General features: G+C 41.0%; 1 protein-coding gene and 1 pseudogene across 3 annotated transcripts in view; one reads left to right on the top strand and one right to left on the bottom strand.

Annotated features, from left to right (window-relative positions):
• ZNF407 (zinc finger protein 407) overlaps positions 1-26,742 on the bottom strand; it is a 370,323-nt gene that overhangs the window by 293,919 nt on the left and 49,662 nt on the right. The window lies entirely within an intron of this gene.
• Positions 22,055-22,173, top strand: LOC111744319 (annotated as a pseudogene).

The following is a 26,742-nucleotide window of genomic DNA, read 5'->3' as shown; positions in this document are numbered from 1 at the left end:
TGCGCCAAAAGAATAAGAGTTATCATTACTCTTCAAATCTGACAAACAAAAAAGATGTGTAAACAAATACCAGGGTAATAAAAATGGCATGTTCACTTTTTAGAAGAAAAAAATAAGTTGCACTAAAATTATTAAGCTAACAAAGCAAGAGAAAATATGAGTCGAAAAATGACAGTTATCTGCAAAATTCATAAATGTGTCTTTTGTGTAACCATAATGATCATATTTTATGCTGTCATTCTGCATTTAATTGCTCACCCTGGTACTTTTCTTCATAGAAGCCATCAGTACCCCACAGAGCCAGATGCTGAATTGCAAAAACATACTGTGACCATGGACTTATAAGAAAGTTACTTTGCTGAGCTGTGGTGTATGACAAGTTAATTTTTGCAATTACACTTTTTCTAGCAATAAATGAAGCTACTGCTTATAACTATTCTATATTATTAAAAAGAGGCAAGAAAATATTCTTTATAATAAACTAATCAACCTCATTTTTAAAAGACTTCAGCTGATGAGAGGAAGTTAACTTTCCAAAAAGCTCTTCTATAATATGTCCTAAAGTAAAATTCACCACCTCAGCTGAAATATATACACGGTCTAATATGCTGAGGCATGACTATGTTTTCTGAATGCTAACATACAATTCCAAATTATTTTAGGTCTTTTAGGAAGTGTCACATACTAACCTCAGTCTTTTGATCATTACTTTTAGTTCTGCTATGGTATGCTAAGCATAGCATTCGAAGAAGTCCATTAACTGTCATTTAGAAAGAAATGACTACTGCACAATAATTTATCTGCAGGGCGTAAATTGTTCTAAATTTAAAATATTTGCAATGACCGTCTCTGTCATATAGCCAATAGTAATAAAACAGTAGGAAATCGTGCATTGTTAAAACACAAGCTATTCCTCATAATATACTATCTTTGTACATATATACAAAATTTGGGAGCTATTATGCTTTGTCTTATTCATTGAAAGAGAGTAGGAGGACATTTAATAAATGTCTCCTATATTAAAGCCAAAGGAGTTATTTTATGATTAATGTTAATGTATCAGGATAAAACAACCTGAGCCAAGTTTTCAAATGCCTAAATCAAATTTGCTTACTGGAGGAGATAATCTAAAAAATAACTATTTAATATATCTTGTTTTTTAAAAAAAAAACTCTATTACTTAGTGACTTAAAATTTAACTGAAGCTATGTTTTAATAACATAATACCAATAAAATGTACATTTTCACTGTATTATATAAAAGAAATGTAAGATGTTAAAATGCTCTAATAAATTTAATAAGTTTTCCTCAGGACTTTAATAGAGATATAATGGTATTGATTTTTTAATGTGTAACATGTTCCCTAAACTAAAGGGGTTTATGAAGGTGTTAATTCAATGTGTATTCAAGACTTAATTCAATCAAGTGTCCTAGACTTTTGAGAGTCTTGGAGATCTCTTATTTCAAATCCCTCGTGTGCTTTTTCCCAATGTGCAGTCAGATATGAGACTCGCCACCGCACATGTACGAGTGAGCTGAGAGGGGACCGACTCAAACACCGTGTGGAGTGAGGGGACGTGAAGCTCAGAGGCCAAGTGCAGTCGTGGACCCGGCAGGGATCTGTCCCGCCAGCTCCTCCATGTCCTGACCCCTGCTTACTTCACAGGGAATGACAAATAGTTCAGACATCCCTGCTCAGGCCCCAGGTATTTCCATGTCCCTGCCCCACCCAGCCTGAGCGTCCTGTCCTCACCGGTCTCCTGTACCCCGCGTGCTCCCCAGGCAGCTCCCACCGGCCAGGGACTCACCACCTACACTCCAGTCCCCACCCTCCTTCCAACCTCAGCATCTCCTTCCAGATGACCCACAGGCATCCGACCCCCGACCCGACCAAAAACGAGTTCACCCCGCTCTCCTCTCCCAAACCTGCCTGCACGAGCAAGACCCCCAGCCCCGCATCCAAAGGCCAGGCCTCTGGACCCTCACCGGTCCCTCCCCCCACACGTCCTCCACTCCCACCAGCTCACACCGAACCTTCACGGGCTCCAGCCTCCAGCTCGGTCCCCCTGGCTCCACGGGGACAGCCTCCTCTAACGGGGCCTCCACGGTTAAGCCGACGCTAAACCGGAGTGGGAGAGCTGACAGCCCCGACACGCTCTCCTTTGCCTGAAATGTCCCCCTTCCCCGTAGCCCCACAGTAAATTCCCACGGGTTTTCAGCGCCTCCGTGTCCTGACCCCTGGTTACCCGGCCGTGCGCCCCTCACACTGACGCACGCCCTGTCACAGCCGGCACCTTGGGGCTGGCTGCTGGTCATCCTGAGGACTGCGAGGGCAGGGACTGGGATGGATCCCTTTTTGTGCCCCGTACAACCACTCGAGTCATTAAAACTAATAACTATTAGTTATTAGATAAAACATTTTAGGAACTTAAGTAATGGAAAAATAATTGTTTTCTTTAAGCTTAACATGTTTCACAAGAATAAAAATCAGTGGCAATTTAATTTGGGGAAACGCAAACTAACTGGACCCCCATTCTACATCGATCTTATAAATGGGGCTACAAAGAAAGAAGGAAGCACCTCTGTCTGGTTTTTCAAGCAAAGACAAGGCAGAACCAATATGGCAGCGAGGTGAGTTTCGGCCAGCTCCACGGAACGGACAGAATTCCTAGCTCCAAATCACTACTGTGCAGAGATCTTGTGTTTTGTGTATTAGAGCTGGAAAAAGATGGCATAACAACCTTAATAATAACGTGTGCCGAGATAGCACTTTATAGTTTGTAAGCCACACACATACATTTTCTCATCAATTACTCACAATACATTACTTTTCCACTTTGAAATGAAGAAACTCGGGTTATTTTCCTTTAACTAGAGGCTGGAACATAAACCCAAGACTTATAACTCAGACTACACTGCCTCCCTAATACCTGCACCTTAAAGGTGTCCAGTACATGGCCTCAGAGCACTAACCCCTGCAACGGCCAAGACACACATGTAACGCACACCAGGGCCGAAGCACCAGGGTTCTTCTGAGGTGTTAAATAAAAAAATAAAAATAAAAATAAAAATAAACACTAATATAATGTTTTACATTAAAATAAACCTCAATGCATACCTTTGCTTTAGACTATATAACCGTACGAGGGTGGCTGTAACAAAGTACAACAACTTTAGTGGCTTAAAACGCCAAGTTATCATCTTACAGATCTGTAGCCGTACGTCCATCCCAGGGATCACTGAGCCAAACTCCAAATGTCAGCAGGGCTGTGCTCCTTCTGGAAGCTCTAGGAGAGAATTCCTTGTCTTGCCCTTTCCAGCTTCTAAAGGCCACCCACATTCAGTGGCTCATGGCCCCCTTCTCCACCATCAAAGCCAGCAACAGCGGTCAAGTCCTTCTCACACGGTATCACCATGACCTCCTCTTCCCATCCCCTCCCCTCCCACATACAAGGATGTGTGTGATGACACTGGCCCAGCCAGGCGGCCCAGCACGGCCTCCCTACGGTAAGGGAAGGTGACTGCCACTTAAACCCCACTGGAACCCTAACTCTCCACTGCCACAGAGTGAAACCAGGCCCCGGGACAGCTCTCGTATTGGGGAGAAGGAGGTGAAAAAGGACTGTCTTATTCTGCCAACCACACAACCAAGATTACGACCGGCTACTAATTAAAATCTAAATTTAATTCTGAAGTTCTGTGCCCTTCTCCACGAACTGTTATCCGTGGAGAATGGAGAGAGAGGACTCTTCATTCATTTTAAACTGTCGTCTCATTCTGACAGGACATTAGATAAAATAGGACGCTTATCTCATAAAACTCTTTATCATGAGCATTTTACTTACGGCTATCCCTTCTTACGCAGACTATGTTTGACTGCTGTAACCTTTCTTTTCAGAGACTGTTTTCCCATTCTCCACTCAGGTTCACTGTACTTACTTAAAATGTAGAGGGCAAAAGTCAGAGGAAATAATTAACTCATTGTGACTGTCAACCTGTGAGCTAGCGAACATCAGTAAACATGCATTAGCTAATAAGAATCAATTCCTAAAACTTACCGCTCTTTAATGCTTAAAAAGCATTCTTACTCTCTCGTTTGACTAGTATCACTGTGAGGAACATTTACAGAAACATTAAATCAAATTTTTCAGTAACACGTAGAGAAGAGAGGCGAGGCTGACAATCCCACAATTATTAGGTGTACAGCTGCAGCAGCCCAGGAGGGCAGGATTCATAATTTCTGAATAGCTGTCAGAAGAGGAATAGTTCCAATTTAGAGGTGAAAAACCTAAATTCAATGAAAACATAACGTTTTCCCAAATGACAGTATTCACATATTTCAAGTATGCCCATTAGAAAAACAATGAAGAAAAGTATAATTATACGTTCTTGCTCAAAAATAAGAAAAATATGAATTAATTAGAATTTTAATTGAAAATATTAAAACAAAAATCAATACTCCTACAAGAGAAAAAAAAGAAAATTAGAAGCCTCACACTACACTAGAGAAGTTTACAGCATTCCTTCATTTTCATTTTTCTATTAATTTGTATGAACTCTGCAGGATTAGTCAAATCAATTAAATAGAGATGATGTACAAAAATCATGAAAGCTTAAATATTACGGTAATCTTTTTAAAGTTAAAATTCATCTGTCTTAATTGAAAACTGGGTTAAAAATGTATCACGAATGTAGAAGCACAAAATTTCACTGAAAGTTACATCTCAGTATATTTATATGAACAAACAAAATCATCATCATCTTCCTGAATCGAAGTTTTTACAAAAAGGCTTTTCCGGGTCAAAACTCTTTTAAAATCTACTATCTGAACTACTCATAAACCTGCATTAATGATAACGTAACACGTAGACAAAAATGGAAAACCCTCATTCCCGTCACAGAATTCTGCCTCCAGAAGCACATGCAACAACATTGGAGGGAACACACTATCGATAGTGACAGGATTATTTCAAAACCCAATTATAACTGTTCATTCCCTTTTGCTTAATTAAAGCAAAAGGCATCAAACTCTTCCTCAGCAGTAATCGCGTGAAAGCTGGATAGCACAGACACAGTAATTAACTTAACCTTATCACTGAACTGTACTGGGCCGTTCAAGTGCAGCCCAGTATCAAAGCTAAGAATCAATGCTATCGGGCTAACATCTTGGAGTAACATCTTGGAGCAGGGATTGAGTGACGCCATCTGTAAACGGGCAGGCTTTGTTCCTGCCTAGCTGTGCTGGGAAAATGCTCCCGCTCGTAACTTTCATGTGGCAGCTTGACCGTTTAATCATCGTACGTTAATACATTATCGATATTATGAACATGTAACTACAGAATTACTTGTCAAAGTAGCCAGATATTACAGATTTTGTACACAAATGCAACACAAGGGAATTCTGAATATTAACTGTACATTTACAAAGAAGATATATTATGGATTTTTTAATATATATAGACATTTTATACACAGTAAAGTTTAAGTTTTAGAAAAATGTATTTGGGGAATTTAAATTAAATCATTCTGTGCTACATCTCTCATCAAATGTATGCATGGGTGGTTTTCTCATGGCTTAATTCAACCCAAAGTACGGATGTTTATGCAATGTTAAAAAATTCAATCTATCCAATTATGCCAATTTACTTGATATTTTATTTGTTTTACTGGAAAATATTTCAAAATATAAGAAATCATCTTTTGAATATACATCGCTTAAAGCCATCTATTCATTATTCCCAGTTAAGTGTAAGCATATTTTGTTATTTTCCTGAAGGATCAAAAATTCTGTTGCCAAGAAATTATTTTGAGGTCTTTCACTTTCACCAAGTAAGACACTAAATCATAGGGGACGATTATCAGCAAATTCTCTGCGACAGGCCCTAAGCCTGCTGAGGTAATGCAGCTGACAAACTTTGATGTGCCATGCCTGGGCACATTATGTTCATGTAGTGTGTACATCTGGGCACCCTTTATGGCAATGCAGCAAGCAGCCAATCATTTATTCCACTCTAATTAGCACACATGTAAATCCTCACCAATCAAGCCACGCGCAGGGTGACTGTTGTGGCAGCCATACAGCAAGCTGGCAGAACATACGAAGCAAGGATGAGAAGACACTTCTGGGCATGATCTGAACCTGCCATCAGACCAGGCGGGCTCCCCCAGAAAGGGCTGCAACCAGCTCTGCTTTCAAAACTGATCAGGGGGGCCCAAAGGAAAAAGGTCAGCAGGCGGGGAGCGGACGGCCACGGTTCTGACCTCTTCCTGCTCCTAGGAATACACCAAAGCAACGCGCTTCCTGCCTACTTGAAAGCACAGAGTCACCCCGACCCAAAGTCAGGATCAAGTTAGGAGCAGGCTGCGTCACCGAGCACACAAGGGCACGCCCAAGGAAGAGCACCCGCCGTAACGTGCAGCAGCTCACAGGATGGCTGGGAAGGAGCACGAAGTAAACCCCTCCGTGCCAACGTGTGACATGTGACGTGTGACGCCCACGCAGACCTACAGTCAGCCGAACGACTACACGTGAGAGGCCTGCGTGCGGTGTGACAGTTTCTCTTTGCTAGCCATTTGTTAGCACACAGATTTCATCGATTGCTGTGCCAAACGACCAAAACCAGTAACTCCACCACTGAACACACTTGCAAAAACGTCACTGAAAAATGTAAGCAGACAGCACTTAGTGTGGGACTTTTTAATTTCTTGTTTTTGTTGTTTCTCTCGGCACTCGCAGACATCAGCACGCACGACAAAGACGCAGCGAACAGGAAACCAGTTCACAGCTGGAACAGAGACTGTGCGGGGAAAACAGACGTGGCATCTACGCTTCAACGTGTTTTACTAGAAAGGTTTTGCCGATAAATGTCGACTTACACTGTTTTGTAACATTTGAATAACTTGTTATTACTATTTGCACGTCACGTCGCTAAAATAATGAGGAATTCGTCCAACAAATACTGGTGGAATGCCTTCCAGTGGCAGCCCGGGCCAGGTGCGGGCGACGTTGATGGGCGGGGGTGCCATCCACCCCCAGATGGCAGCTCCCGCGGGAGGAAGAGGTCAGAGTAACAGACGACAGCGCCGAGACCGGTAACTGCATGACCGATACGAAACAGGGCACCAGACGATTCCGAAGGGACAAGAAGTCCCCCACAACAAAGCGACAGCCATCGACTTCTTAGAATACCGACGTATTTTAAGGTGACTGAAAATTTAACACGCACTGGACAACTCCCGCTAGCGAGCCCCACCGAGCGGCAGGGGCGGGCTGGTAACAGGCACCGCGGCCGCCGCATGGCCGGGGAGACGCAGCTGCACGCGACAACGCGGTCCCCCTGCAGAGCCGGCTGCTGCGGGCTCGGGCGGGCTCGGGCTCGGTGTCCCCACAGGCCTTGCGGGGACAAGGGTCAGGGATCGCTCTACCCAAAATAAAATCACCACCACTCCACCCCAATCACGCTCAACCCCTTCTCCCCAACTTATGCTTCTCCAAAGGGGTTACCCTAACACCATCCCTCACATCGGTTTTGTTGTTGATTTTCCTAAATCTCCGGAACTAGAAAGCAGACTCCCTCAGCGTAGGGACGTGGCCAGCTGTGGACACACAGCTGAACCCCACGCCTGGGACGTCTTAGGTTCTACGTCAATGTGTACGGGGGGATGGACGAACAAATGAACAAATGAGCATGCTGATTAGTGAATAAACAACTTCCTGACGGCTGGCCCAGATCCAGGGGACGTGGGTCACCCCACCCGGCGGGGCTGGAGGCCCATCATGGCCAGTCACAGTTAATCCTGAGAGTATATTACGGATATTTACATGAGGAACACATCCTCTCCTCGTGAAAATAACACGGGCAATTCCTGCGATTTCTCCAAAGTGAAAGTTTTGAGGAAGACAACAGAGGAGTCCAGAACAGCAGGAAAAACACTGAGCTAGGAGGCAAGAGACGATGACGTCATAAATCTAAGTCCACAAACAAATCCCGTAAGCATAAAAATTCTATAACAATCCGATATTACAGAATTTTTGTAGTAGAATCTTCATTTTTACCCAACTCATTTAAAAACACACTGCCACTAACACCATAGCCCAAAGCACCCAGGATTGCGATCGGCCACGTTGCACCGAGTGACACACACCTGAGGCCCCGGGGGATGGGAGGAGAGACAGAATATACCGGCGCTCGGTTCTCCAGCAGCCCTAACCGTTGCCTGAGAAGGGAAAGAACACGATCCCCGGTAGCTGGCAAGGACTCTGGCTCACAGACACATCAGTGCCAACAGAGGCCCAGCAACACAAAGTAAACTACTCTTTGATCTATAAATAGTAACTACAGTTTTCTGTTTTATATGCATAGTTTGTTCTCACCTGCAACAGAAAGTTCACGTCTCACATCAAGACCTTATTTAACCTATTTCTTTTAATTTTCATATTGTCAAAAATGTCCAGTATTTGTTTGCTTTCTATTTACAAGACACAGCTATTAATTTTTAAACATACTCCTGTCTTATTTAATCAGTAATAAAGGACAAAAAAATACAATTTCAAAACATAAATGAATTCTGAGTTTTGCTACACTATTAGATATGGTTACTCATAAAACAAACCATAATCAAAATAGGGCAAACTATAGAGAAAATAATTTAAAAATTAACCTATATTCAAACCTAGGGTCTTTAATCTACCAATATATATTTGTAGGGCTATAGGTGTGGAAAATATGTGCAAGACTTTAACCAGGATAATCATATATACTCCATCTAAAGACGGTTTTTAAGGCATTTAATAAATTCAAGGTGCTATCACAGAATGAAGAGCGTCTGGGCAATTGAGGATTTTCCGTTGTGGTTTCAAAGGGCCTCCTACTCAGCTGAATCAGAGGTGGCAAGTACGTGGCTCCTGTGCCACCACTGATCCCTCACAGTTTTTATTCCCCACGACATCACAGGCAGCCTCGGGTTCTCAACAGTCTCCACTCACCCACTTCCAAGAGACTGGAGCAGAAACCTATCTTTCCCGAGCTTAATTCAGGGTACCTTATTGACAAGTCAGACTTTCTGAGTTGACAAAAACAAAGTAATACTTTTCTCAAGTCTAAACACCATAAACATCACTATTGTCCGATCCTCTATAAAACTCCTGAGAAACTAACTCAATACGACATAACGTAACCAGAATGTATTTCTAACATTAAATGCAATGATATCAGAGGATACTAAACTGCGACTAGGGAAGACTCAATCTTCTAATCAACTGGAGTCTACGTGAAATAAGGAAAACCAGAATCGTTATAAAAAGAAAAAAGCCTGCTATCAAAAAAACACATTTCTACCACGTTTGCTACTAGGGTCAAAGGCACAACAAATGACTGGATGAGTGTGTCTGCAAGTCAGTAGTCCCTTGTCAGTAGCCATCCCTTCCCTACCCTTCCTCTCAGAAAAACAAGATTCTTAGTGCAGGGTTCTTCTTTTGTTTATTTATAGGGGCTTATGAAATCTATTTCTTAAATCTGTAAAATAGTCTTCTCTCTCCACAATGCATCTGAACACTCCACTAAAGTTGTTAATGCGAGCAGCATAATGGCTTCATCTGAGCAAGAAAATGCAAACTTGTGATTGACAAAGAGTTGTCACGGTAAATGATGCCAACACTGTTTTATGTTAAAGAATTGGAAATAATATATTTCTAAAAAGAATTAAAAGTCCATCATTTCATGGACCTGGAAACCTCGCAGAGGTGGCCCACTAGGAAAAGGTTACCTAACTAACAACAGTCTCTGGGTCCCTCTGGCCGTGACGCCAGGCCTGCATCGTGCTCAGTACCCCTGTGAGCTGCAGCCATACCCAGGACCGCGAAAGAGAGACCCGCCCCTCCAGTTCACTTTCACGATGTCAACTGTGCCGAAGGGCATCCTGCCTAACGGCACGTCTGGACTGGATGCAATGGTACAGAAAAGAGCTCTCTGCGCAGGGCCAATAAAAACACAATCATTTCAAACATCTAAAGAAACCGAGCAAATTGACATCTAGCACCCAAATCTGCCTTGTATTGAATCTCACAACGCCTACGAGTATTAACTGATTAATTAATCGACATCAGAGTATGTTTGCAGGCAGCTTGGGGATATTTGTTAGTACATCGTTTATCAGCAGGACAAGTCATAGTAACATAACTCGTTGATGATTTTATTACCAAAACATTACCATATTCTGTAAAAATCAATGCCTGTTAGCAATCTAGTACGGCCAATTCATGTAACATATCCACGCATGGATCTATGTATGTCTGTGTGTGTGCATGCATGTAGCATTTGTGTGTTTAAGTGCAAATATAATACGTATTTATATGTAAATAAGTGTATGTATAGGTCATTCTGCTTCGGACTGACAAACCATCTAACAAATATATAATACTAATTTATATACATTAGAAACAATGTAAATCAAGAATAAATAGATCTCACTTTAGATTTTCAAAAAGAATCTACTTTTCTTTAGTCTTTTTCCAATTCAAGCAGAGGATTTACTACTTTATAAAAGAATCAACAAAATATCTATACTAAGAATCATATTGATAATATTGTAATATATGTTTATTGCCTTTAAAAGATGAACAATAATACATATTTATCTCACTTTATAAATTTGAATATTCTTGAACTGTTGTATAAAAGATGAAGTACTTGCCTATTAAGTTATAATTTGGGAGTAACTTCCACTGAAAATATCAGTGATGTCATTTAATAGGAAAAACTGACCCAGGCAAAAATAAGACAAAAGCACCTTTCTCATTTCTTATCTAAACTCAGAGCTAAAAATCCTTCTTCACACTTGAGCTGGTGGAAAGTTGATGTCAACTGAAAAAGCAATGTAATAATATGCCAGCTGCATTTAATCGGCAGCCCCCCCAAATGCAACACCACCTCTGCTCTAATACCTCATTAGAGGGGCATTCAAAACGGGGTATTACAGGCGTATCTCCTTTATAGATACATTCGCTGTAGTAACGTGGCTGAAACGGCACACCACCGCGGGCTGTGTGCACACCACGCTAGAACACAAGCAAATTAAGCCACGAACTCCACTTTCAAGTTTGAATTTCCAGATTTACAAAATAAAGCTGATGCAGCCATTTTTATTTATTTATAGGGGCTTATGAAATCTATTTCCTAAATCTGTAAAATAGTCTTCTCTCTCCACAATGCAGTAAACAAGTTGTGTGTGGAGGTGGGGGTAGACTAAATTAGTAACGAGTCAAAGACCAACAATATAAAAGAAACCAGAATGAATGAAAAAAAAATTTTTTTAATAGAGGAGAAATCAGAGTAATGTTGAAGATTGGTTCAAATCAGACACCATGCAGATGAAGAAACAGCCGAGGTCAATGCTGAAGTCAATGCCGTTACTGAAAAGTTAGCAGTGTTAGTTACCATCCAGGTGGCCGTGGGGAGGAATGGGCCAGAGGAGGCTTTTGGTACTGTTCTGTTTCTTGATGCAGGTGCTAGTTACATGGGTATACTCGTTTTACGAAAATTCATCAATCCGTGCACTTAGGACGCGTGCACTTGTCTACGCGTGATATACACACATGCCATGAATCACAGTGAAACTCGATCTGGAGCTACGTCCATAGGTAGCAAGAGAACAGCACGTACGGGAAAATAAAAGTATCACAGAGTGGCTGATCTTTGCAATAAGTAATCTCATTACTTGCAATAACCGTCTTTTTGTTTTGGTGAGCTGGTCAAACTGACTGAAGGAGGGGCAGGCTGGTTTTCGTGCCGAATGGCACTTGTATGACTGTCTGTTGGCTCGGGCTGCTATACAGTACAGCATCACAGACTGGGTGGCTTAAAGCAGACAGTACTGTCACAGTTCTGGAGGTAAGTCCGAGATCGGGGTGCAAGCACGGTCGAGTTCTGGTGTGAATCCTCCTGCCAGCTTATAGATGGCACCTTCTCACTGTGCTTTCACGTGGCAGAGAGCTTGTGCGGGTTCGAGAGAGAGAGTGTGACAGGAGCTCTCAGGTGCCTTTCACAGGGATGCTAAGCCTACCAGATCGGGGCCCCACTATGCTCGAATGGCATCTTAACTCCTTACCACCTGGTACCCAAACACAGTCACACTGGGGGTCAGCGCTTGAATACCTAAATTCTGGAGGGACGCGATTCAGGCACGGCACCTACGTTAGAATCCCAAAAAATATATTTTAAACTTTGAAAGATGAATCTTAATGGAAAAAATAACAGGTTCCAGAAGCAAACCAGTAATTTCACCTTTAAGATGCTAAAGGTTAAAATCCAAAGCGGAAAACAATTACATGTTGTCTCAGGGGCACTGCTCCCCTTTCCTAAAATGACTCTCCCTGTCACCGTACGCTAGCACGGTGAGAGACTGTCCCCTCTCTCATCACAGAAAAAGCTAACCGTTCTGAAGAATGGAGGTAAAGTTGAAAAGAATGACCTTAAAACTGTCTCGGGGACGGGGGGTAGCGCTAAGTAAGGCTTAGAAGACAAAGAATTGAAGAGAGGACCAGCAAAACTCAGATAATGAAGTTATCTCAATCTGCCCTTGCTGGAAGCAACTGAAGAACACTGTAGGGCTTCTGATGTGCCTCACCAAAACCACCGGCAAGGCGGTCTTCTGCCATCTCAGACAGTGACACGGACAACCTTGACCTAAAGAAAATGCCACGTATGTGGCAGCACAGAAGTCACCTGTGGTAAACTAATTAGAGAGTTTCATCTAGAACATTTCTCTCAAGAAAGTGAAAGACTTGAAACTTAGGAGTACTACAGAATTCATCTAAAAACTTACTTTGCACATGAGTTGGGGGTTTAGAAAAAAGGGACAGTAAATTAGTAAACGTTGCAAAGTAGAACGAACTATTTCCCACTCGAACCATATTTTACTATAAAAGTGTCCTTAGAAAATGGATTGTAAAGTATACGTGAATTAAACACTGGGACATATTTGGCATCCGTTTCATTCAAGCATGATAACAATAGTTCTGCTATTCTGCTATGGAAACACGGCACTAATTGTTGGGGAAACGGCTGTGGAAATAAATAATTTAAATAAACACAAACACATGTTTCCGGAGCAACTTTGTCAAGAGGCGCGTATGCACATAATTTTCTCTCAAGAGAACCAGTTCTCACAAGCTAATCTCCAGCCTTTCAATTAAATAAGTGTACTAATGCGTTAGAAAATTTGTGTTGCACTCCTGAAATCTGTTATTTTAAATGATTCTGTATACCTCTTAACATTTTAACTGTAAAAACACTCACGTAAAATAGAAAAGTATTCCGCATAAACCCACCTAAAGAAACAAAAAACGCCAGCTTAGATGTGTCCGAATCTAGCACGTTGAAGCCCTAAGCCGGCACGCTGGGCATGAGCACTCCCCATAAAGCTCGGACGGGAGCTTCCTTCCGGCCTCCGGCTGGGACGTGACTATTTCCATCTCCACTCCTTTGCCAACAATGAACGTGCTCACCTCCGTGTGGGCAACGGGGCACATTTTAAAATTCTCAGAACTGCCCCAAACTCCTGAGACACGGCACAGGTATCGCTAGCTGCTGTAAGCTCCCCCGCCTGTCACGCAGTGCTCTGCATGCCCCTCGCTGTTTTGTTAAATAACACATTTAACTTATGTCATCGACAAAAGCTGTCACGACAGCGAGATAAAGACCAGCCTGCACGACCCGAGGCGTGCACGGCAGCGACGTCCCTGGGCCCCTGGCTCAGTCGCTCGCTTCCACGGAGGGGGGTCCGCACCTGAGCTTACTGTGTGCTGCGGTACCGGTGTCAGCCCACGTGGGGCGGGGCCCAAATGCATTTTAACCGTGGCCAGTGCCACAACACCAAAAACTGATGAAGCGGTGATTCCGCAAAACCCTGCGTGAGGCAAGGCAGAGGAAGGAACGAGGCAGGGCCAAGAGGCCGCGACGGGAGGCTCGTTACGCAGAGCACATGGCGGGTCCAGCGGGCGCCCGACCCGGGACGGGGAACCCCAGCTTTCCCCAGACCTTTAGCCGTGGAAGTGGCAAGTCTCAAAGCGCTGCGTTTATCACCTGCTGGCCTGTCTGTGCCGGGACACGAGAGGGGAGAACAGACAACGCACTCAGAGACAGGTAAGCCACCCGTTCCCGACTTACGGTCCCCACCGCCGATCAGGTGGCCGCGTGAAACCCTGGAATGAACTTGCTGAACTATTTTATATTACCAGTTTGTGTCTTTCTGCACGAAAACTGGACAGTCTTGAAGCAAAAGTTCAAAGTCTTCCTGTGCTCTGTCGCTAGGTGCCTCGCAAGTGCCTGACACGGGACACACGATAACGTTTACGGCACGACGACCAGACGAACGGACGAATCGTCAGGGACGCGCCGTACGGGGAACCCCGTCCAAACACTGCAGCCCGCTGGGTCTGACACACCCGGGCGTCACGCACGCAGTTCGATGTGAACAAGGCGAGAGGCAAACGGCGCGTTCGGCTGCGCTGGTTCGCAGTCTGGTGCCGATGCACCCAGCGCACTTAAAATGGAAGACAGTTAAAGGTCTGCTTTCGTTGAACTACAACATAAATTTTTTAAACGGCTCATATTTTCTTAGGTTTAAAATTCCCTAGTTTTCCTTAATATCCATTTATGTAAAGTTTCTGAAGTTCAAAACCATAGCAATTGTCATCACTGTGGTCCTGCATCCATTATGCATGAACAAAGGAAAACTAATCTATCAAACAAAATAATAGACCGCTTTAGGACTCTGTCAATTAAATGCATTTCTGCACTGTTGACCTGCACACTGGAAGGAATAAATGTAATCAAATATGCTGATATGATGTTGGCACTGACTAGAAAACAATTGGATTCTTTTCCTCTGCAGCTGTTTGTATTATCAAGGATTTTGATCCATGATAAATTCTATAACGATTAAAAATCTTAGACCATTGATTTATGCCTTAATTCAGACATGCTGAGCTCTTCAAAATAAATGTTCCAAAACAGCATACACTGCGAATTGCAATTCTAACATAAAACAAATGTTAAAATGTTAGCATCTTTCCTGAATATATTGTAGTGTATTAATTGTTGGTCTTGGTAATGTAGCTTATTAGTTTTGCATAATTTAAGTTTTAATTCATCGTTTAATTTTTAATTAAGTAGTTTTTTTTCCCTCAAGATGGCTTTCTGCTTAAATGTTAGCCATGAAATATGATATATATAAAACAATTCTAGGGCATAAATATATGGCAGTGCCATGTATTATATGACTTCTCTATGGCCTCAAATATGAAAACAATCATAACAGTTTATATTCTAAAAAACTAACAGCCACTTTCATTTAGCATTAATATTTAAATAATTTAAGCTCAAAGACAATGCTTTAAAAACTAAAGACCTGAATACAAAAGTACAACCAAATCACTTCCTCCACATAGAATTCTCTCGGATTTTAGTTGAAAATAATGAACTTTTTTGGGCTATCATACTCCGTATTAAAAGCTAATTTGTATTTTATTTTCCTATGAAAACCATGGGGTCCCATATCGGCGTATGAGGCAAAGGATACGTATGCTCCTCACAGGAGCAGAGAATATACAACATTGCCCACCTACTAGAAAATAAAAAAGCTAATGAGAACAGAGAAGGATCCAAGAAGCTGATGAGGAAAATGCTAACTTCCACGTCAACTTCCGAGAGTGGATGGAGACCCATTCAGTTTTAAAGTTATTATTCCAGTCGGCGCTCTGCTGCAGGCTCTCCTACCAGCTGCCACTGACGACGCAGCTACCCAAAGCAGCAGCCATTAGCGGAGCGTAACGTCTCATCATCCGCAGACCTTCTTAAAAAACGTTAGAGCCTATTTTAATAAACTTTTGTAGGTTATTTTATTCAATCTAATTTTAAACTGAGCCTTTATTTGTTTTTTTATGCGTTATAGCCTCAACGTGATGAAATGAGAAGAGAATGGTGATAAAGGGAAACGAGCAAAATGAGTCTGTGAAGAATGCTCGTTAACACCATGCCCCACCTCCGAATCACCTGGAGACCAGGTACGACTGTGGCTGCTGTCCTTACCAGGAGACAAGAACACACGGGACATACGTGGTTCCGTGTCGCTACTGTCACAGCACCCCAGAACCTGTCCCCAGCTCTGCCAGTGTGGACGGGGTCACGGCATGCAGGCACACACAGACACGCGGCCCTCGTCCACGCTGGTCCGCTCTCTCCCGCTGAGCCTTAAAGCACCATGGAGGCCTTTCAGATAAGTGGTTTCAGTTGTGAGCAGAGCTATACTAGAGGGACCACGCGGGACGGAGTCACACTCATGTCGTTCCAATCTTCTCCTAAGGAACATTTTCAGCATCAGTTATAGCGTGCATGACACCCCTGTCAAAGAGGACCACGGGTGACACTGGGGTGGTGTCCTCTGGAGGACAGGATCGTTCGTGTTCCCCATGACGCATCTGTTCGTGATCTGAATTTATCTGATCATGTTATGTGGAAGAACAAAAAAATAAATTATTTTTTAAAGGAGGCAATTCATTAAAACACTTGCCAAAGTAAAAGGCGAGCAAAGCTGGCTACACATGACAAACACGTCCCCCTCCCTGAGCAGCCCGTCCCGCCCAGGTCCCTGTCCTGTGGGCAGACCTGCCCGGCTACAGAGCACAGTAAGGATTTCTGTGCTCATGGTGCCTGGACCGATCGTCCTTTCATTCACTCTCGCGAGCACTCGACTTCCCCGGGAAAACAAAGAAATAGCGATCTAGCAGAGCAGGTGCTGTTAACGCCAAATAACCCCACTGAAAACTGAGAAGTGCAGGAAATTCTAAGTGAAGGACAATCCTGCCATCCCCATTAAAATAATACTACGCTACATTCACATATTTTATACATGCGCACGCATCCACGCAAACACATGCACATACATGCTCAGAGATTTTATCCTACGTGTCTGTAAAATAGGCCAGCAAAGTAGATACCAAAAATCATCATCTCTGTTTCACGAATTTGGAAACCAAGTGCCAGCTGAAGAAAGATAAACATGCTTATTAGCACAAAATCATAGGGAAGGGAGGGGAAGAATTAATATGTTTTTGTGAAAGCTAAAAGAAACCTAATAAGCATATATGACTAAACAAATATTGATCCCAGTTCCGAGTCAGACATTCCTTCTGCCACACAGGGTTCTAAGGTTCGAGCAACAGAAAGCAAATTGGGATATGTTGAGCAGGGAAAAAAAAAGGTATCAAGTGCTGTAAAGAAAGAAAGAAAGAGAGAAAGAGAGGGAGGAAAGAGAAGAGACGGAAGAGAATGAGAGCAGAGGACCCAGCTTGGAAATGAGCTGGAGCAAAGACACTTGGAAGAGTAAAGACTCAGGAAGCACAAAAATTGTCTTTTAAAGGGTACACCTGAGCCAGGACACCACCACCACTGCTCTGCATCTTGAGCACTCACCCCAGGTCACATGCTTGCACCTGGCCTCCCACAAGAAGGAAGCAGGGCACTCATCCACCTAGGAATGGGGGATTCCCCCAAACACAAACGGCATGGCTGATAGGCAAATAAGCTCATTTCTGCAACATCTATCAACATCTAAAGTTTTTTTTAACTCTTGCATATCTACCATCCCAGGGCAATCCTTATAAGCAACCTGACGAGTATGGCAAAGGAAATCAACAGTGGCTCAAGACGGCGAGTTACCTCTGACTCAGATTTCTACAACTTCTTTTTAAAAAAGTAAAATAACAATCTCAAAAAGAAATTAGGTGTGCTCTGTAGACCAGAAACCAAACTCCTACAGTTTCCTTAACTATCTCAGTTTCATCTACTATAAAATAAAAATAATGGTCTATCAACGTTATACATTTTTTAGAAGAACATATGAAACATTATCAAGAAGAACTGTATAACTCTAAAGTATCTTAAAATACTTGCTTTTGATTATCAAATAAATATTCAGACTGAAATAAGTTCAAAAATTACAAGTAAACAGTTAAGCTTCCAGCCATAATGTAGTAACCAGGGCCCATTGTAAACAACTAAATAATTGGACAAATTATAGCAAACAACTATTTTCAAAAACTAGACAATAGAAAAATAGAACTGTGACCCCAGAAAAGAGAAACAAAGGAGATTTGGAGCTATGCCAAGAATCAACTTTAAGGCCACAGCGTAGGGACTCAGAGCACAGGGTATCACTCACTAAAGGAGAAAGATGGATCTTGATGTTCAGAGAAGCAAAGAAAAGGGAGCTGCCCAAGGAAATAGCTGAAATTCCTTAAGGCCAGGGAGAAATAAGCAAAAAGGGTGCTATAGGCTAAACAATTCCCAGCAATCACATTAAGTACAGAAATCTTCAAGTTCTGACCAGCCAGAGTGATGAGTTTCCTTCAAGCAACCGAAGCATCCGGAAGAGCCAAAAAAAAAAAAAAAAAAAAAAAGGACGTTATCTTAACATTGGGTGAAACACCCAGGGTTAGGTCTCCTCCAGAATCACCCTAAGTGACTTAAAAAACAAACCTCCAAAGGGTCAAAATGATTCTCTAGTGACTTGGATGATTGTCAGAAATGAATCACAAAACACCACCAGTCACAACACTCAACATCTAGTCAAAACTTACTAAACGTGCGAAGAAACAACAAAAAATTACTCACAACGAGCATAAGTAAGTCACAGAGACAAACCCATGGACCACACAGTGATGGAAGTAGCAAGCATATTCTTAAAACGGCTACTATAAATATGCAATTGAACTTAAAAAAAAAAACAAAACATTTTTTAAAATGAGACTGGAAGATGAAAATAAAATGGAAAGAAAAATAAAATGGAAAGAAAAAGCACAGACTCAGTAATCTGGGCGACAATATCAGACTAACATATGTATAATTGAAATGCCAAGCACGAAGGATTGCAGGTGGGTAGAATGAGTAAGGGAGAAAACAGAAAAAAAATTTGAAGAAATAATGACCTAAATTTCCCAATTTTGAAAAAATAATCCATCCACAGATCAAAGAAATTCAACAATTCACATATTTTATGCAGGGTTAGTACAAAAGCAAGCACATAAAGGTACAAGAAAATATAATTTCTGAAAAAAACAAAAAGAAAAATCTTAAAAGTGACAAAATAATAATCAAGAGGAACAAAAAAATTTCTCATCAGAAAAAACTAGAGAATAGAAACTGATAGGATAGATTTAAAGAAATTAAAACTCTCAACCTAGCATTCTGTATCTAAGAAAACTTCCCTTCAAAAACGAAGACAAAATAATGATTTTCAGACAAACAAAAGGGGAGAAAATTAATCACCAGAAGGCACATACACACACACAAAAATTAAAGGAAGTTCTTCAGGAAGAAAGGAAATTATACCAGTTAGAAATGTGGATCTAAACAAATGAATCAAGAATACCAAAAATAGTAAATGTGGGCATATATAAGATTTTATTTCAATGTTTAATTTATTTAAATGAAAATTATCTGCAAAGATTTGTGGCATTTTTTATGCATATAAAAATAAAATGTATGACAATAACAAAAAAGAAACTAAGCAGTGAATGAAAACATACTATTGTAAGGTAATTACATTTCACACAAAGTAATTTAATAGTATTGGAACTTAAAGATACATGGTGTAAACTGTGGAGCAAACAGTAAAATAATAAAGCAAAGAGGTTCAGCCAATAAACCAAGAGTGCTGAGCAAATGGAACCCTAAAAAAATACTCAATCCAAAACGAGAAAAGAGCAGGAAAAAGGAGCAACAAATAAACGAGACAGAGTAAGATAGCAGATTTTAGTTAAGAAAGACATTGTCGGACCAAAAATGCCAAGTATACAAAAAAATGCCAAGCAAAAAAAATGGAGAAATATATACATGCTAACACTAAGCATAAGACAGCTGGAGTGGTTATATTAACAGGAAAAAAAAAATATTTCAAGACAAGGAGTATTAACAAACACAAGAAAGACATTCTCAAAAACTTTTTTATGAAAGGATCAATTCAACAAGAAAATATAACGATCCTAAATATAGATGCACCTAATAACAGAGCTTTTAAAAATATGGTGTAAAATTGGATAGAATTCAAGGGAATAACACATAAATCCACAATAGTGGGAGACTAACAATTCTCTCCCAGTGAGAGAAGATGACACTATCAACCAACTTGACCTAATTTTTATTTATAGAATTTACTCCACCCAGCAACAGAAAAATCACATTCTTTTCAAGTATATGTTGTACATTTACCAAAATAAATGATACAGGCCATAAAAGACATCTCCATAAATTTAATAGGATTCAATCGTACAGACTATGTTCTCACAATGAAATTAAGATATCCACAAAAGTATCCACAAATATCTGGGAAAAGTATCCACAAATACCTGGGAAACCAACATGCTTCTAACTAATCTAGGAGAGAAAGAGGAAATCACAAGGAAAGACTGAAAAGTATTTTGAACTAAACAAAAATGAAAACGAGACATATTGCTATGTATGCGTGTTCAGATGCAGAAACTACACTGCTCTCATACTAACAAAATAAATGGAAACGTGTCCAAATTTGGGAAGACATTTTGTTCTACAAATTTTACTGTGACTTTATAGTGTGTCTCATTTTTACGACTGCTAAGGAAAATATTACAAACACTGCAAATCTTTCCCTAGATAGATTCTTTCCCTAACGTTCTTTCTTATTTTCACAATCAAATACCCTAATGGCTAAAAGGCCATGTTTTAAATTTCATGGCAAAAATTACGAACACTAAATAAAACTTCACACTGGATAACATTCTCCTAAATTATTTTCTCATTTATTTCTAATAAGATGGGCAGTATTGATTATTTTAGCATCATTTTCCTTTATGACCTGAAGATATGGAGTTAATTACATTTCTCTAACCTTGTTTATTTTATACATGTTTCTTTGTAAAATGGATTAGTCATCCAGTGGTCCTTTATTAAGGGTCTATGGTATCTAACACGTCTCATAAAAAAAGGCAGGCAAAATAACGTAACAAGGAAACTGTTTCTACCATTACACACGGGAACCTTTCTTTATTTCGGCATAATTAATCCATAGTTCTATTGACAAAGATACACCACAAGTGTCTGACAAGCAAAGAGCTTGTTTTTCAGAGGCACGCGAGCAAAAATATCATGGAGCCAGGTGAGGTTTGCAGCGCCGTGTCCTTTTGGTGTCTCTCTCTCCATTTCACTATACTGCTCTCACAGCTTGGTGCCCAGCGCGCTCACGATGACATCTGGACGAGGTTCCCACCATGGCAGCACCCCACCTGGGCCCACTTACGCCTGGACCTGTCCTGCCCTATCTCTCAAGCCCCCAGCTGTTATCTGCCATCACAACCTACAAATACCACATCTCTGAAAAACTAAAGAATATTAAGGTCAGAACAACATAATGACTTATGCTTCCTTTGTGAGATATTTTCCTTTCTGACATGGGCAACTTCAGCTCCTGAGGCAAAAAAGTAGAAAGGAAATCCTGAGGTGGAAGCTTTCAATGCTCTCAGATCACACCGGAAATGACAACGCATGTGATCTGATTAAATGGCAACACTGCCTGGAGATCTGTCCAACATCATACCACAACCCCTAACACACAAACACAAAACGCTGAGTTTATAAAGCATGAGGAGTGGGCTTAGGAGACTTGGCCTGTTGCTTCACTAACTGGTCAAAAACCTTAAGCAGTCACTTACCTTGTCCGACTCTCAGTGACTGCATCCACAACGCAAGGGGATGAGATGACAATTCAGTGACTCTGTGCAAGCTAACAAGAGCAATGATATGCCATCAGACGCTCAGCTAGTTTACAAACGTACAGTATGGTTTACAAATCCATGCGCGTACGCAGGTCACTTGACATGTATTTCTACATAACCAGTGGAAATTAATTTTTTAAGCACCATTTAAAATGGAATGAAGAAAAGTCAAATGCTTCTAAATAAACCTAACAAAATACGTGTGAGATGTGCAAACCACAAAATGCCGATGAAAGAAATAAAAGGCCTGTCTGCGGCCACGCCGCCCTGAAAATGCCTGATCCCGTCGGATCGCAGAAGCTAAGCAGGATCGGGCCTGGTTAGTACTTGGATGGGAGACCACCTAGGAAGACTGGGTGCTGTAGGCGTTAAAAAAAAGAAAGAAAGAAAGAAAGAAAGAAAGAACATAAAAAGCCTAACTAAATGAGGCTTTTATACAGCATTCGTGGATTGGAAGATTCAATATTGTTACGATGGCAATTCTCTCTGAACTGTTCTATAGACTCAAAATGCACATATGCAAAAACAAAAACAAAAACAAAAACAAAAACAAAAGTCAGATCCCACATGTTAAAAAATATTAACTCAAAATGGACTGATCTTAATGTAAAACCTGAAACGTCTACAAAAACTTTCTATAAAAAAAATAAATAAATAAGAGAAAATCTGCATGACCTTGGAGTTTGGCCATGAGTTTTTAGATACAAAATTAAAATCACAAACCCAAAAAGAAAAATTATATATTGGACTTCAGCAAGATTGAGAATTTTTGCTCTTTAAATGAAATTGGGAAGAGAAGGCAAACACAGACCTCGACTGGGAGAAATATGTACAAAATACATATTTGAAAATGACCTATGTCCAGAATATATGCCTTAAAATTCAATAAGAAAGTTAACAACCCAATTTAAAAAATTGGACAAAAGATCTAACACTTCACCAAAGAAGAGTACTAACAGCGAATAAGCACTTAAAAAAAAGCTGAACATAATCGGTCATAAGGGAAACGCAAAGTCAAACCACAGTGAGATACCACCGCAGACCCGGGAGGACTTCCGACAAGACAAAGTGCGGATAGGACAGAAGCGACTGGAATTTTCATACATTCTAGTGGTAATGTAACATGGTAAACCCACTTTGGAAAAGCTTAGCAGTTCCTTATAAAATTAAACACACACCACGGGACCTCACAATCCCATTTCTAGGTATTTACAGGGATGAGGTTTCTACGGGCTTTGTTCATCATCTCCCCAAACTGGAAACAATCCAAATAGCCTTCAACTTGGGAACGTCTACGCAAACTGTGGTACAGCCAAACCTCAGGCATGAAAAGCGATGAACCACTGCGCACGCAGCAACACGGGCGGCTTTCCAATGCGCTGTCACGGGGTTTCTCGGCCTCACCCCCACGGCCGTGTTGCGCCAGGTATGTCATTACCGCGGGAGCTGTCCAAGGCACTGCAGGAAGTGTACCGGCGTCCCTAACACCGACCCACTACATGCCAGTAGCACTTCACCGCCTTCCCCACCCAACTGTGACAACCAAAACTGCCACCGGACTTTGCCAAATGTCCCCTGTGGAGCGAACACACCCCAGCCGCGAACCACTGCTTTACACTAAGTGAAAGACACCAGACTCGGAAGGCAGGACTCCATCAGATGAGACTCTGGAAAAGACAAACTGGAGGGGCAGGTGAGGGATCAGTGGTTTGGGGGGCCCGGTGAGGAGGGGAGGTGAGGACAAGCGGCGTGGGGGAAACGTAAGGGAGTGGCCTGCGTCTTGACTGTGGTGGAGGTCCCAGGGCGACACAAGTTTATCAAGCTTCATAGAACGGTACACAAAACACAGTGAATGTTTACTAAATGGAAATTATACCTTAATTTAAATAGATGAAGAAAAAAGTATACGATTATTGAAATTATGATTTTTACTATTCGGAAATGCGTCGCCAACTTTGAAGTCAACTTTGAAGCTTAATTTCAACAAATTAAATAAATATATACATACCCATTAAAATGCTTGGCTTAAAGGATGAATAAACAAATTAAAATTCTTGGGGAAGACAATAAGACAAAAGACAAAACAAAGAGATTACATTAATCCAACAGCACATTTTTCTATTTGTGCTCTTCCGCATTCCATGAGATGTGAGAAAACAAGAATATATTTTAAATTACCAAAAATTAAATATTAAGTGTTGTATTAAATATTTAAAAATTGAGAACTTACATATGAGTTCAGCTAAGGGTCTGAATCTAAATTTTTGTTAGTTATCATCAAAACACAATAAACACTTTGGTGAGAAAAACTAATTTTTATGGTAAGTACTTACTTCCATGTAGCAATAATGTTGTCAACAGAAATCATATCTGTTATTAGGTGTCTCTGAGGGATGATGAAAATGTTCTAAAATTAGACTGCAGTGATGACGTCACAATCTCTAAACATACTAGAAGCTAATGAATTGGACACTTTAGCGAGGTGAACATGTTCTGTAAAACATATCTCAATAAAGCTGTTAATTGTTATTAATCTAAACTGACAAGAATGCCAAACAGGCAATTCTGGCATCTGGATGAATTTGGTCACTGGGGGGGGGGGGGGCGGGGGGGGCGGGAGGGGTGTAGGGTCGGATTCTGATTAAATCGCAAACATTTTATAAGAGAAATCTGTCCAAGATAATGACCTTGACCATCTATTAACCACGCCCTCGAACTTTTCCTCATTTCCACCATGCCCACCGCTTCCACGTCATTGTCAAGGTTACTGCTCGGCTATAAGAAATGTCCCTCAGAGCTGACATGCTCCCATTTACATCTGCTGGTCACCTGCACAACAGAGCCAGCGAGATATTTTGAACACTGCATATTGTATCTGACAATGTACCTATATTTGCCATTTTTGTTGTGTGTCCTTTTGACAAGCTGACATTACATTCCAATCTGCAACGTATAATTGAAAAGAAACGTAATGGATCTGTTTTCCAGGGCAATTGCCCCTTGGTGGAAAACAATGACCCCCGAGCACGTAACTGTGACCAAACTTGAGGAGTAAAGAGGCTGAGAAGCCTCGCGGAATGTTGCAGCCCACAGACAAAGAAGTGTTTTTAGAAGATTATTTTTGATGATCTTTAAAAAACATTATTAAAGAATTTATAGAAGTGCAGGTCGGTTCTATTATCCTTCTAAATTAATTTGTTTAAAAGCCTGATCTTTTAAATTCAGAAGAATAATGTATATTTAAAGTATTCTATAATTACTATGAAAGTATTAATTAACAGTAGTAGAAGAATGAGCTATCTATATGCTATAAATATAAAGAAAAAAACCATTTTCATGGCATTTTTGAAACCATATGATATTAGGTGGGTCGTAACATTAGTACATTTCTTTGAAAACCTTATAATTACTAATCTTTTTAATTTTTAAGCTAAGTATTGACTTTGTAATAAATGAGTACAAGTTAAATTCCAAATCTGAAATACTTTGAGTTATACTGACCATTAGCACCAATTTACAAAGACACATATAGATATTAGTTTAATAGTGGCTTGAATTATCTTTCTGTTTAATGCCTTATATAATGCCACAATTTTTCATGATAAAAACACATATAACTATTTCTATCTGATTTCCAAAACTATTAAAGGGTAATGTGATGAATATCTTTATTCGGATGTCACCCTTTCCACTCACGCCTTCCACAGCCACGCCTCCCCCAACACTTCCTGTCTCCCCCCGGCACTATCCTGTTCCCCCTTAGCACACAGCACTGTTCCACATACTACTAGTTTTAGTATTTTATCCATTTTATTGTCTATATGTCCCGCCAGATTGTAAATTCCATAAGAGCAAATGTTTTTGTCTGTTCGCTATTATAACCTCAGCATCTGCAACAGTACTGGTCCCCTGGTCCCTAAGTGCTCAATAATTACTGGTTAAATGAAGTATTTCACACATTTACATACTATATATGATATGTAATATATATAAATTATCACTTTCTTAACAACTGACTTGCAAATGAGAACACTAAAACATCTAAGATAGAAAAATTTTAACTTTGTTTAACCCATCGATTTCCAAACACTATATCACAAAACTCATGCGTTCAACGGAACGTCTATAACATAATGACTACAGTTTCAGGAAAGGTTCACATTCTTTTCGAGGGTTGGTGCCAGATTGTCAGACTTAATTTCATGTTAATTTTTTTAATTTTACAAGTAATGAAGAGCCATCACAGATTTTGTTAAATAAAAGGGAAACAGAATCAAATATGGGTTTTACATCTTGCAACAATATATAGTGCACAGACTGGATCAGGGAGAGAATGAAGGAAAAGAAAGGAAGCCACTGGAAAAGGCCAGGAAAGGACAATAAAGATCCCACTGACCTTGGCAGTAGCAAAGGGGATGGTCAGGCGTGGCGAAAAGTTTAGGTAACGACAGTAAAAATCCCCTTACACTGGTGGCCAGGAGGGCCAGGGGTCACGGGGCTCCCTCGTAATGTTCCCATCTGAGGCCAGCATTCACTCATTAGCATAAATTGGAAAACACAAAAGTCAGCCATCTGAGAGAATACGTTACTGGTTCCGGTTTACTTGCTGATTTGGAGGGGACCACACAATATTGAGGGAGAGAGGGCTGTGCCTATACTGCCCAGAAGAAAGTTTTAAGGATATAAAGGCGAAAGCGGAACCAAAGTTAGAAAAAGCCAAAATTTAAAGAAGCGAAGGAAGAGTAAGAGCCATCACGCAGCGATGGGAGCGCGGGCTTGCGCAGTGCCGCTGCGTCCACACCTGTGCGGGGCCCGCGTCACTGAAAGAAAAATGGATTTACTGAGCAAGAGCCTATTTATTATGCACCTCGCGCTTTTCAAGACGCCTCTGAAAACCACGAACAAACACAACCCAGAGACCCCTGCCCCGAGGGGCC

Source organism: Pteropus vampyrus, unplaced genomic scaffold (assembly GCF_000151845.1).
Source record: "Pteropus vampyrus isolate Shadow unplaced genomic scaffold, Pvam_2.0 Scaffold132, whole genome shotgun sequence".
Classification (NCBI taxonomy): Eukaryota; Metazoa; Chordata; class Mammalia; order Chiroptera; family Pteropodidae; genus Pteropus; species Pteropus vampyrus.
This window is presented reverse-complemented; position numbering and strand designations above follow the sequence as displayed.